Raw genomic sequence first — 13,838 nt, 5'->3', positions numbered from 1 at the left:
ACATATTCTCAAACTAAAGAAATTCGTTGAATGGATATTATATTTGTATAACCTTTTACTTAATTCACCGAGATATAACGTTTTATCGAGTCTGGAACACACCAAGGACGTCATATTGAAAGGCGAGGGATTATCGCGTCAAACTGCGACGTTATTCTCCAAGCGTGGTAAAACTTATATTAAGCCTCTAAGTTTGTTTGTTTTTTTCAAATCATCTTCGGGTCTCTATCTCTCTGTCTCTCTCTATGTGTCCGCCTGTCTGTCTCTGTCTCTCTCTCTGTCTGTCTCTGTTTGTCTGTCTGTCTGGCAGCCTATCTCTCTCTCTATGTCTCTCTCTCGTTCCCTTGTTTAATAAAGGTTAGAGAGAGCCGGATGTTTTGCAGTGCGTTCGATTGACTAAATGGTGTTTCCCCATCCACATTCCTACAATCGGTTCCACTGGTTTACTTTTGTCATGTCCACCTTTTGGGAATGTGTGTAACTTAGTATTGTTCTGGTCACGTAAGATTAGCATTTCCTTGGTGTGTGTCCTGGTTCTATACTTTCAATTGTTTCATCTGATCAATTATTCATAAATTTTGATTAAACCAAATGATTCATCACGCATGAACGCTCTTGTTTGTAATTACATGCACAACCTGTTCCGTTTTAGATGTTCTGATATGTGTTTTTTGTTTTTTTGTTTTTTAACTCGGGAACCTTGCATTTCTGAATTTGATTTGGGGGAGGGGGGTGTCTATGTTGTAGGGTTCTACTATATAGACACTACCTCATGTAAATTCAATCTGTTTCCTAAATATGGTCAGTGGGAATAGGTGGCCTTTCCAGTTATATACTAATTTTACAATTAACGACCTGATCACAAAGATTTGTACTCAGAAAAAAACCCCACTATAAAGCGTCCGGCAAATGCTTCCCACGGCACTGCACACAGGTAGTTAGCACATCGGCACGTAAATGCACAACCAACAAAAATTAAAAAACCCTCAACAGGTAAATGTGCATACAGGTAAGAAACACGTCGCTTACCTGGTGGAAGGCAGGTGAAGTGCAAAAAGCCAGTGTGCGGTCACACCGTCTGTCACGGCAAGGTGGGGTCCCCTAACGGTCACACCGTCTGTCACGGCAAGGTGGGGTCCCCTAACGGTCACACCGTCTGTCACGGCAAGGTGGGGTCTCCTAACGGTCAGCACGGGCCGTGTTTACAGTGTCAGTGTCAGTGTGTTGGTAAGACACAAAGTTTGTCAGTTAGAAGAGTTGAAGCGTGTCGTTGTCCCCTTGTGTTTGACTGTGGATCGCGAGGAACACAAAGTTTGTCAGTTGGAAGAGTTGAAGCGTGTCGTTGTCCCCTTGTGTTTGACTGTGGATCGCGAGGAACACAAAGTTTGTCAGTTGGAAGAGTTGAAGCGTGTCGTTGTCCCCTTGTGTTTGACTGTGGATCGCGAGGAACACAAACCCTGACCTCTGACTTTTCTTGGCTTCTAACACACACACAACCACGGAATAAATCTCTGCCTTGCTATAGCTATCGATCAGTCAAGAAGTATATTCACGTCGAGCTTTTCTCTATCTCGCTTCAGTTTTTTCCCCGGCCGCGTGGCAGGACAAAAAGCAAGTCAGTTGAGCGCAGTGTGTGTCAGCCCCGCCTCTAGCAGAGCGCTCTACCTGCCTGGCCCCAACACGGCATTGAGCGGTGCGGAGCTGGCCGTGATGTTGACACAGTCGTCACTGGCGACCACCCCGGGTGTCTATAGCGCCGGGTGTCTAGCGCCAGTCGGGGTGTTAGGGAGCGATTGTGTGCAGCTTGGCACGATACTCTTTGCACACAATCTGGCTTTGAGCGGAGCGCTAACCCAGTCTTGTATTGTACGCACAAAGGAAACAAACTCTGGGTACACACCAACACCGTGATTTCACAAATAACACACACACACCGTGATTTCACAAATAAAACACACACAGTCTGAGTACACACCAACACCGTGATTTCACAAATAACACACACAGTCTGGGTACACACCAACACCGTGATTTCACAAATAACACACATTCTGGGTACACACCAACATCGTGATTTCACAAATAACACACACAGTCTGGGTACACACCAACACCGTGATTTCACAAATAACACACATTCTGGGTACACACAAACACCGTGATTTCACAAATAACACACATTCTGGGTACACACCAACACCGTGATTTCACAAATAACACACATTCAGGGTACACACCAACACCGTGATTTCACAAATAACACACATTCTGGGTACACACCAACATCGTGATTTCACAAATAACACACACATTCTGGGTACACACCAACACCGTGATTTCACAAATAACACACATTCTGGGTACACACCAACACCGTGATTTCACAAATAACACACACAGTCTGGGTACACACCAACACAGTGATTTCACAAATAACACACACAGTCTGGGTACACACCAACACCGTGATTTCACAAATAACACACATTCTGGGTACACACCAACACCGTGATTTCACAAATAACACACACATTCTGGGTACACACCAACACCGTGATTTAACAAATAACACACACATTCTGGGTACACACCAACATCGTGATTTCACAAATAACACACACAGTCTGGGTACACACCAACACCGTGATTTCACAAATAACACACACAGTCTGGGTACACACCAACATCGTGATTTCACAAATAACACACACAGTCTGGGTACACACCAACACCGTGATTTAACAAATAACACACACAGTCTGGGTACACACCAACACCGTGATTTCACAAATAACACACACAGTCTGGGTACACACCCACACCGTGATTTCACAAATAACACACACAGTCTGGGTACACACCAACACCGTGATTTCACAAATAACACACACACACCGTGATTTCACAAATAAAACACACACAGTCTGAGTACACACCAACACCGTGATTTCACAAATAACACACACAGTCTGGGTACACACCAACACCGTGATTTCACAAATAACACACATTCTGGGTACACACCAACATCGTGATTTCACAAATAACACACACAGTCTGGGTACACACCAACACCGTGATTTCACAAATAACACACATTCTGGGTACACACAAACACCGTGATTTCACAAATAACACACATTCTGGGTACACACCAACACCGTGATTTCACAAATAACACACATTCTGGGTACACACCAACACCGTGATTTCACAAATAACACACATTCAGGGTACACACCAACACCGTGATTTCACAAATAACACACATTCTGGGTACACACCAACATCGTGATTTCACAAATAACACACACATTCTGGGTACACACCAACACCGTGATTTCACAAATAACACACATTCTGGGTACACACCAACACCGTGATTTCACAAATAACACACACAGTCTGGGTACACACCAACACCGTGATTTCACAAATAACACACACAGTCTGGGTACACACCAACACCGTGATTTCACAAATAACACACATTCTGGGTACACACCAACACCGTGATTTCACAAATAACACACACATTCTGGGTACACACCAACACCGTGATTTAACAAATAACACACACATTCTGGGTACACACCAACATCGTGATTTCACAAATAACACACACAGTCTGGGTACACACCAACACCGTGATTTCACAAATAACACACACAGTCTGGGTACACACCAACATCGTGATTTCACAAATAACACACACAGTCTGGGTACACACCAACACCGTGATTTAACAAATAACACACACAGTCTGGGTACACACCAACACCGTGATTTCACAAATAACACACACAGTCTGGGTACACACCCACACCGTGATTTCACGAATAACACACACAGTCTGGGTACACACCAACACCGTGATTTCACAAATAACACACACAGTCTGGGTACACACCAACATCGTGATTTCACAAATAACACACACAGTCTGGGTACACACCAACACCGTGATTTTACAAATAACACACACAGTCTGGGTACACACCAACACCGTGATTTCACAAATAACACACACAGTCTGGGTACACACCCACACCGTGATTTCACAAATAACACACACAGTCTGGGTACACACCAACACCGTGATTTCACAAATAACACACACAGTCTGGGTACACACCAACACCGTGATTTCACAAATAACACACACAGTCTGGGTACACACCCACACCGTGATTTCACAAATAACACACACAGTCTGGGTACACACCAACATTGTGATTTCACAAATAACACACAGAGTCTGGGTACACACCAACACCGTGATTTCACAAATAACACACACAGTCTGGGTACACACCCACACCGTGATTTCACAAATAACACACACAGTCTGGGTACACACCAACACCGTGATTTCACAAATAACACACAGTCTGGGTACACACCAACACCGTGATTTCACAAATAACACACACAGTCTGGGTACACACCAACACCGTGATTTCACAAATAACACACATTCTGGGTACACACCAACACCGTGATTTCACAAATAACACACACATTCTGGGTACACACCAACACCGTGATTTAACAAATAACACACACATTCTGGGTACACACCAACACCGTGATTTCACAAATAACACACCCAGTCTGGGTACACACCAACACCGTGATTTCACAAATAACACACAGTCTGGGTACACACCAACACCGTGATTTCACAAATAACACACCCAGTCTGGGTACACACCAACATCGTGATTTCACAAATAACACACACAGTCTGGGTACACACCAACACCGTGATTTCACAAATAACACACACAGTCTGGGTACACACCAACACCGTGATTTAACAAATAACACACCCAGTCTGGGAACACACCAACACCGTGATTTCACAAATAACACACACAGTCTGGGTACACACCAACACCGTGATTTCACAAATAACACACACAGTCTGGGTACACACCAACACCGTGATTTCACAAATAACACACACAGTCTGGGTACACACCAACACCGTGATTTCACAAATAACACACACAGTCTGGGTACACACCAACACCGTGATTTAACAAATAACACACCCAGTCTGGGTACACACCAACACCGTGATTTAACAAATAACACACACAGTCTGGGTACACACCAACACCGTGATTTCACAAATAACACACACAGTCTGGGTACACACCAACACCGTGATTTCACAAATAACACACACAGTCTGGGTACACACCAACACCGTGATTTCACAAATAACACACACAGTCTGGGTACACACCAACACCGTGATTTAACAAATAACACACCCAGTCTGGGTACACACCAACATCGTGATTTAACAAATAACACACACAGTCTGGGTACACACCAACACCGTGATTTCACAAATAACACACATTCTGGGTACACACCAACATCGTGATTTCACAAATAACACACCCAGTCTGGGTACACACCAACATTGTGATTTCACAAATAACACACACAGTCTGGGTACACACCAACACCGTGATTTAACAAATAACACACCCAGTCTGGGTACACACCAACACCGTGATTTCACAAATAACACACTTTCTGGGTACACACCAACACCGTGATTTCACAAATAACACACACAGTCTGGGTACACACCAACACCGTGATTTCACAAATAACACACACATTCTGGGTACACACCAACATCGTGATTTCACAAATAACACACACAGTCTGGGTACACACCAACACCGTGATTTAACAAATAACACACCCAGTCTGGGTACACACCAACACCGTGATTTCACAAATAACACACAGAGTCTGGGTACACACCAACACCGTGATTTCACAAATAACACACACAGTCTGGGTACACACCAACACCGTGATTTAACAAATAACACACACAGTCTGGGTACACACCCACACCGTGATTTCACAAATAACACACACAGTCTGGGTACACACCAACATTGTGATTTCACAAATAACACACAGAGTCTGGGTACACACCAACACCGTGATTTCACAAATAACACACACAGTCTGGGTACACACCCACACCGTGATTTCACAAATAACACACACAGTCTGGGTACACACCAACACCGTGATTTCACAAATAACACACACAGTCTGGGTACACACCCACATCGTGATTTCGCAAATAACACACACAGTCTGGGTACACACCAACACCGTGATTTCGCAAATAACACACACATTCTGGGTACACACCCAAACCGTGATTTCACAAATAACACACACAGTCTGGGTACACACCAACACCGTGATTTCACAAATAACACACACATTCTGGGTACACACCAACACCGTGATTTCACAAATAACACACACATTCTGGGTACACACCAACACAGTGATTTCACAAATAACACACACATTCTGGGTACACACCAACATCGTGATTTCACAAATAACACACACAGTCTGGGTACACACCAACACCGTGATTTAACAAATAACACACCCAGTCTGGGTACACACCAACACCGTGATTTAACAAATAACACACACAGTCTGGGTACACACCAACACCGTGATTTCACAAATAACACACACAGTCTGGGTACACACCAACACCGTGATTTCACAAATAACACACCCAGTCTGGGTACACACCCACACCGTGATTTCACAAATAACACACACAGTCTGGGTACACACCCACACCGTGATTTCACAAATAACACACACAGTCTGGGTACACACCCACACCGTGATTTCGCAAATAACACACACAGTCTGGGTACACACCAACACCGTGATTTCGCAAATAACACACACAGTCTGGGTACACACCAACACCGTGATTTCACAAATAACACACACAGTCTGGGTACACACCCACACCGTGATTTCGCAAATAACACACACAGTCTGGGTACACACCAACACCGTGATTTCACAAATAACACACACAGTCTGGGTACACACCAACACCGTGATTTCACAAATAACACACACAGTCTGGGTACACACCCACACCGTGATTTCACAAATAACACACACAGTCTGGGTACACACCCACACCGTGATTTCACAAATAACACACAGAGTCTGGGTACACACCAACACCGTGATTTCGCAAATAACACACACAGTCTGAGTACACACCAACACCGTGATTTCACAAATAACACACACAGTCTGGGTACACACCAACACCGTGATTTCGCAAATAACACACAGAGTCTGAGTACACACCAACACCGTGATTTCACAAATAACACACACAGTCTGGGTACACACCAACACCGTGATTTCACAAATAACACACACAGTCTGGGTACACACCAACACCGTGATTTCACAAATAACACACATTCTGGGTACACACCAACACCGTGATTTCACAAATAACACACACAGTCTGGGTACACACCAACACCGTGATTTCCCAAATAACACACAGAGTCTGGGTACACACCAACACAGTGATTTCACAAATAACACACAGAGTCTGAGTACACACCAACACCGTGATTTCACAAATAACACACACAGTCTGGGTACACACCAACATCGTGATTTCACAAATAACACACAGAGTCTGAGTACACACCAACACCGTGATTTCACAAATAACACACAGAGTCTGAGTACACACCAACACCGTGATTTCACAAATAACACACAGAGTCTGGGTACACACCAACATCGTGATTTCACAAATAAGACACATTCTGGGTACACACCAACACCGTGATTTCACAAATAACACACCCAGTCTGGGTACACACCAACATCGTGATTTCACAAATAACACACATTCTGGGTACACACCAACACCGTGATTTCACAAATAACACACACAGTCTGGGTACACACCAACACCGTGATTTTACAAATAACACACAGAGTCTGGGTACACACCAACACCGTGATTTCACAAATAACACACACAGTCTGGGTACACACCAACACAGTGATTTCACAAATAACACACACAGTCTGGGTACACACCAACACCGTGATTTCACAAATAACACACACAGTCTGGGTACACACCAACACAGTGATTTCACAAATAACACACACAGTCTGGGTACACACCCACACAGTGATTTCACAAATAACACACACAGTCTGGGTACACACCAACACCGTGATTTCACAAATAACACACACAGTCTGGGTACACACCAACACCGTGATTTCACAAATAACAAACACACTCTGGGTACACACCAACATCGTGATTTCACAAATAACACACACAGTCTGGGTACACACCAACACCGTGATTTCACAAATAACACACCCAGTCTGGGTACACACCAACATCGTGATTTCACAAATAACACACAGAGTCTGAGTACACACCAACACCGTGATTTCACAAATAACACACAGAGTCTGAGTACACACCAACACCGTGATTTCACAAATAACACACAGAGTCTGGGTACACACCAACATCGTGATTTCACAAATAAGACACATTCTGGGTACACACCAACACCGTGATTTCACAAATAACACACAGAGTCTGGGTACACACCAACACCGTGATTTCACAAATAACACACATTCTGGGTACACACCAACACCGTGATTTCACAAATAACACACACAGTCTGGGTACACACCAACACCGTGATTTTACAAATAACACACAGAGTCTGGGTACACACCAACACCGTGATTTCACAAATAACACACCCAGTCTGGGTACACACCAACATCGTGATTTCACAAATAACACACATTCTGGGTACACACCAACACCGTGATTTCACAAATAACACACATTCTGGGTACACACCAACACCGTGATTTCACAAATAACACACACACACCGTGATTTCACAAATAAAACACACACAGTCTGAGTACACACCAACACCGTGATTTCACAAATAACACACACAGTCTGGGTACACACCAACACCGTGATTTCACAAATAACACACATTCTGGGTACACACCAACATCGTGATTTCACAAATAACACACACAGTCTGGGTACACACCAACACCGTGATTTCACAAATAACACACATTCTGGGTACACACAAACACCGTGATTTCACAAATAACACACATTCTGGGTACACACCAACACCGTGATTTCACAAATAACACACATTCTGGGTACACACCAACACCGTGATTTCACAAATAACACACATTCAGGGTACACACCAACACCGTGATTTCACAAATAACACACATTCTGGGTACACACCAACATCGTGATTTCACAAATAACACACACATTCTGGGTACACACCAACACCGTGATTTCACAAATAACACACATTCTGGGTACACACCAACACCGTGATTTCACAAATAACACACACAGTCTGGGTACACACCAACACCGTGATTTCACAAATAACACACACAGTCTGGGTACACACCAACACCGTGATTTCACAAATAACACACATTCTGGGTACACACCAACACCGTGATTTCACAAATAACACACACATTCTGGGTACACACCAACACCGTGATTTAACAAATAACACACACATTCTGGGTACACACCAACATCGTGATTTCACAAATAACACACACAGTCTGGGTACACACCAACACCGTGATTTCACAAATAACACACACAGTCTGGGTACACACCAACATCGTGATTTCACAAATAACACACACAGTCTGGGTACACACCAACACCGTGATTTAACAAATAACACACACAGTCTGGGTACACACCAACACCGTGATTTCACAAATAACACACACAGTCTGGGTACACACCCACACCGTGATTTCACAAATAACACACACAGTCTGGGTACACACCAACACCGTGATTTCACAAATAACACACACAGTCTGGGTACACACCAACATCGTGATTTCACAAATAACACACACAGTCTGGGTACACACCAACACCGTGATTTTACAAATAACACACACATTCTGGGTACACACCAACACCGTGATTTCACAAATAACACACACAGTCTGGGTACACACCCACACCGTGATTTCACAAATAACACACACATTCTGGGTACACACCAACACCGTGTTTTCACAAATAACACACACAGTCTGGGTACACACCAACACAGTGATTTCACAAATAACACACACAGTCTGGGTACACACCCACACCGTGATTTCACGAATAACACACACAGTCTGGGTACACACCAACATTGTGATTTCACAAATAACACACAGAGTCTGGGTACACACCAACACCGTGATTTCACAAATAACACACACAGTCTGGGTACACACCCACACCGTGATTTCACAAATAACACACACAGTCTGGGTACACACCAACACCGTGATTTCACAAATAACACACAGTCTGGGTACACACCAACACCGTGATTTCACAAATAACACACACAGTCTGGGTACACACCAACACCGTGATTTCACAAATAACACACATTCTGGGTACACACCAACACCGTGATTTCACAAATAACACACACATTCTGGGTACACACCAACACCGTGATTTAACAAATAACACACACATTCTGGGTACACACCAACACCGTGATTTCACAAATAACACACCCAGTCTGGGTACACACCAACACCGTGATTTCACAAATAACACACAGTCTGGGTACACACCAACACCGTGATTTCACAAATAACACACCCAGTCTGGGTACACACCAACATCGTGATTTCACAAATAACACACACAGTCTGGGTACACACCAACACCGTGATTTCACAAATAACACACACAGTCTGGGTACACACCAACACCGTGATTTAACAAATAACACACCCAGTCTGGGAACACACCAACACCGTGATTTCACAAATAACACACACAGTCTGGGTACACACCAACACCGTGATTTCACAAATAACACACACAGTCTGGGTACACACCAACACCGTGATTTCACAAATAACACACACAGTCTGGGTACACACCAACACCGTGATTTCACAAATAACACACACAGTCTGGGTACACACCAACACCGTGATTTAACAAATAACACACCCAGTCTGGGTACACACCAACACCGTGATTTAACAAATAACACACACAGTCTGGGTACACACCAACACCGTGATTTCACAAATAACACACACAGTCTGGGTACACACCAACACCGTGATTTCACAAATAACACACACAGTCTGGGTACACACCAACACCGTGATTTCACAAATAACACACACAGTCTGGGTACACACCAACACCGTGATTTCACAAATAACACACCCAGTCTGGGTACACACCAACATCGTGATTTAACAAATAACACACACAGTCTGGGTACACACCAACACCGTGATTTCACAAATAACACACATTCTGGGTACACACCAACATCGTGATTTCACAAATAACACACCCAGTCTGGGTACACACCAACACCGTGATTTCACAAATAACACACACAGTCTGGGTACACACCAACACCGTGATTTAACAAATAACACACCCAGTCTGGGTACACACCAACACCGTGATTTCACAAATAACACCCAGTCTGGGTACACACCAACACCGTGATTTCACAAATAACACACACAGTCTGGGTACACACCAACACCGTGATTTCACAAATAACACACACATTCTGGGTACACACCAACATCGTGATTTCACAAATAACACACACAGTCTGGGTACACACCAACACCGTGATTTAACAAATAACACACCCAGTCTGGGTACACACCAACACCGTGATTTCACAAATAACACACAGAGTCTGGGTACACACCAACACCGTGATTTCACAAATAACACACACAGTCTGGGTACACACCAACACCGTGATTTAACAAATAACACACACAGTCTGGGTACACACCCACACCGTGATTTCACAAATAACACACACAGTCTGGGTACACACCAACATTGTGATTTCACAAATAACACACAGAGTCTGGGTACACACCAACACCGTGATTTCACAAATAACACACACAGTCTGGGTACACACCCACACCGTGATTTCACAAATAACACACACAGTCTGGGTACACACCAACACCGTGATTTCACAAATAACACACACAGTCTGGGTACACACCCACATCGTGATTTCGCAAATAACACACACAGTCTGGGTACACACCAACACCGTGATTTCGCAAATAACACACACATTCTGGGTACACACCCAAACCGTGATTTCACAAATAACACACACAGTCTGGGTACACACCAACACCGTGATTTCACAAATAACACACACATTCTGGGTACACACCAACACCGTGATTTCACAAATAACACACACATTCTGGGTACACACCAACACAGTGATTTCACAAATAACACACACATTCTGGGTACACACCAACATCGTGATTTCACAAATAACACACACAGTCTGGGTACACACCAACACCGTGATTTAACAAATAACACACCCAGTCTGGGTACACACCAACACCGTGATTTAACAAATAACACACACAGTCTGGGTACACACCAACACCGTGATTTCACAAATAACACACACAGTCTGGGTACACACCAACACCGTGATTTCACAAATAACACACACAGTCTGGGTACACACCCACACCGTGATTTCACAAATAACACACACAGTCTGGGTACACACCCACACCGTGATTTCACAAATAACACACACAGTCTGGGTACACACCCACACCGTGATTTCGCAAATAACACACACAGTCTGGGTACACACCAACACCGTGATTTCGCAAATAACACACACAGTCTGGGTACACACCAACACCGTGATTTAACAAATAACACACACAGTCTGGGTACACACCCACACCGTGATTTCGCAAATAACACACACAGTCTGGGTACACACCAACACCGTGATTTCACAAATAACACACACAGTCTGGGTACACACCAACACCGTGATTTCACAAATAACACACACAGTCTGGGTACACACCCACACCGTGATTTCACAAATAACACACACAGTCTGGGTACACACCCACACCGTGATTTCACAAATAACACACAGAGTCTGGGTACACACCAACACCGTGATTTCGCAAATAACACACACAGTCTGAGTACACACCAACACCGTGATTTCACAAATAACACACACAGTCTGGGTACACACCAACACCGTGATTTCGCAAATAACACACAGAGTCTGAGTACACACCAACACCGTGATTTCACAAATAACACACACAGTCTGGGTACACACCAACACCGTGATTTCACAAATAACACACAGAGTCTGAGTACACACCAACACCGTGATTTCACAAATAACACACATTCTGGGTACACACCAACACCGTGATTTCACAAATAACACACACAGTCTGGGTACACACCAACACCGTGATTTCCCAAATAACACACAGAGTCTGGGTACACACCAACACAGTGATTTCACAAATAACACACAGAGTCTGAGTACACACCAACACCGTGATTTCACAAATAACACACACAGTCTGGGTACACACCAACATCGTGATTTCACAAATAACACACAGAGTCTGAGTACACACCAACACCGTGATTTCACAAATAACACACAGAGTCTGAGTACACACCAACACCGTGATTTCACAAATAACACACAGAGTCTGGGTACACACCAACATCGTGATTTCACAAATAAGACACATTCTGGGTACACACCAACACCGTGATTTCACAAATAACACACAGAGTCTGGGTACACACCAACACCGTGATTTCACAAATAACACACATTCTGGGTACACACCAACACCGTGATTTCACAAATAACACACACAGTCTGGGTACACACCAACACCGTGATTTTACAAATAACACACAGAGTCTGGGTACACACCAACACCGTGATTTCACAAATAACACACAGAGTCTGGGTACACACCAACACAGTGATTTCACAAATAACACACACAGTCTGGGTACACACCAACACCGT

General features: G+C 43.8%; 1 protein-coding gene across 2 annotated transcripts in view; it reads right to left on the bottom strand.

Annotated features, from left to right (window-relative positions):
• Positions 1 to 1,586, bottom strand: part of LOC138945832 (uncharacterized) — a 34,491-nt gene extending 32,905 nt beyond the window's left edge. The window contains exon 1 of one of the 2 annotated variants that reach the window (XM_070317345.1): positions 1,030 to 1,586. The gene's annotated coding sequence lies outside the window, so the exon portion shown is untranslated. The remainder of the gene's footprint in view (positions 1 to 1,029) is intronic. The other variant, XM_070317344.1, reaches the window with a different exon arrangement.
• Positions 1,587 to 13,838: the final 12,252 nt, after the last annotated feature.

Source organism: Littorina saxatilis, linkage group LG13 (assembly GCF_037325665.1).
Source record: "Littorina saxatilis isolate snail1 linkage group LG13, US_GU_Lsax_2.0, whole genome shotgun sequence".
Classification (NCBI taxonomy): domain Eukaryota; kingdom Metazoa; phylum Mollusca; class Gastropoda; order Littorinimorpha; family Littorinidae; genus Littorina; species Littorina saxatilis.
Note: the sequence above shows the minus strand (reverse complement) of the source record. Positions and strands in the feature narration are given on the sequence as shown.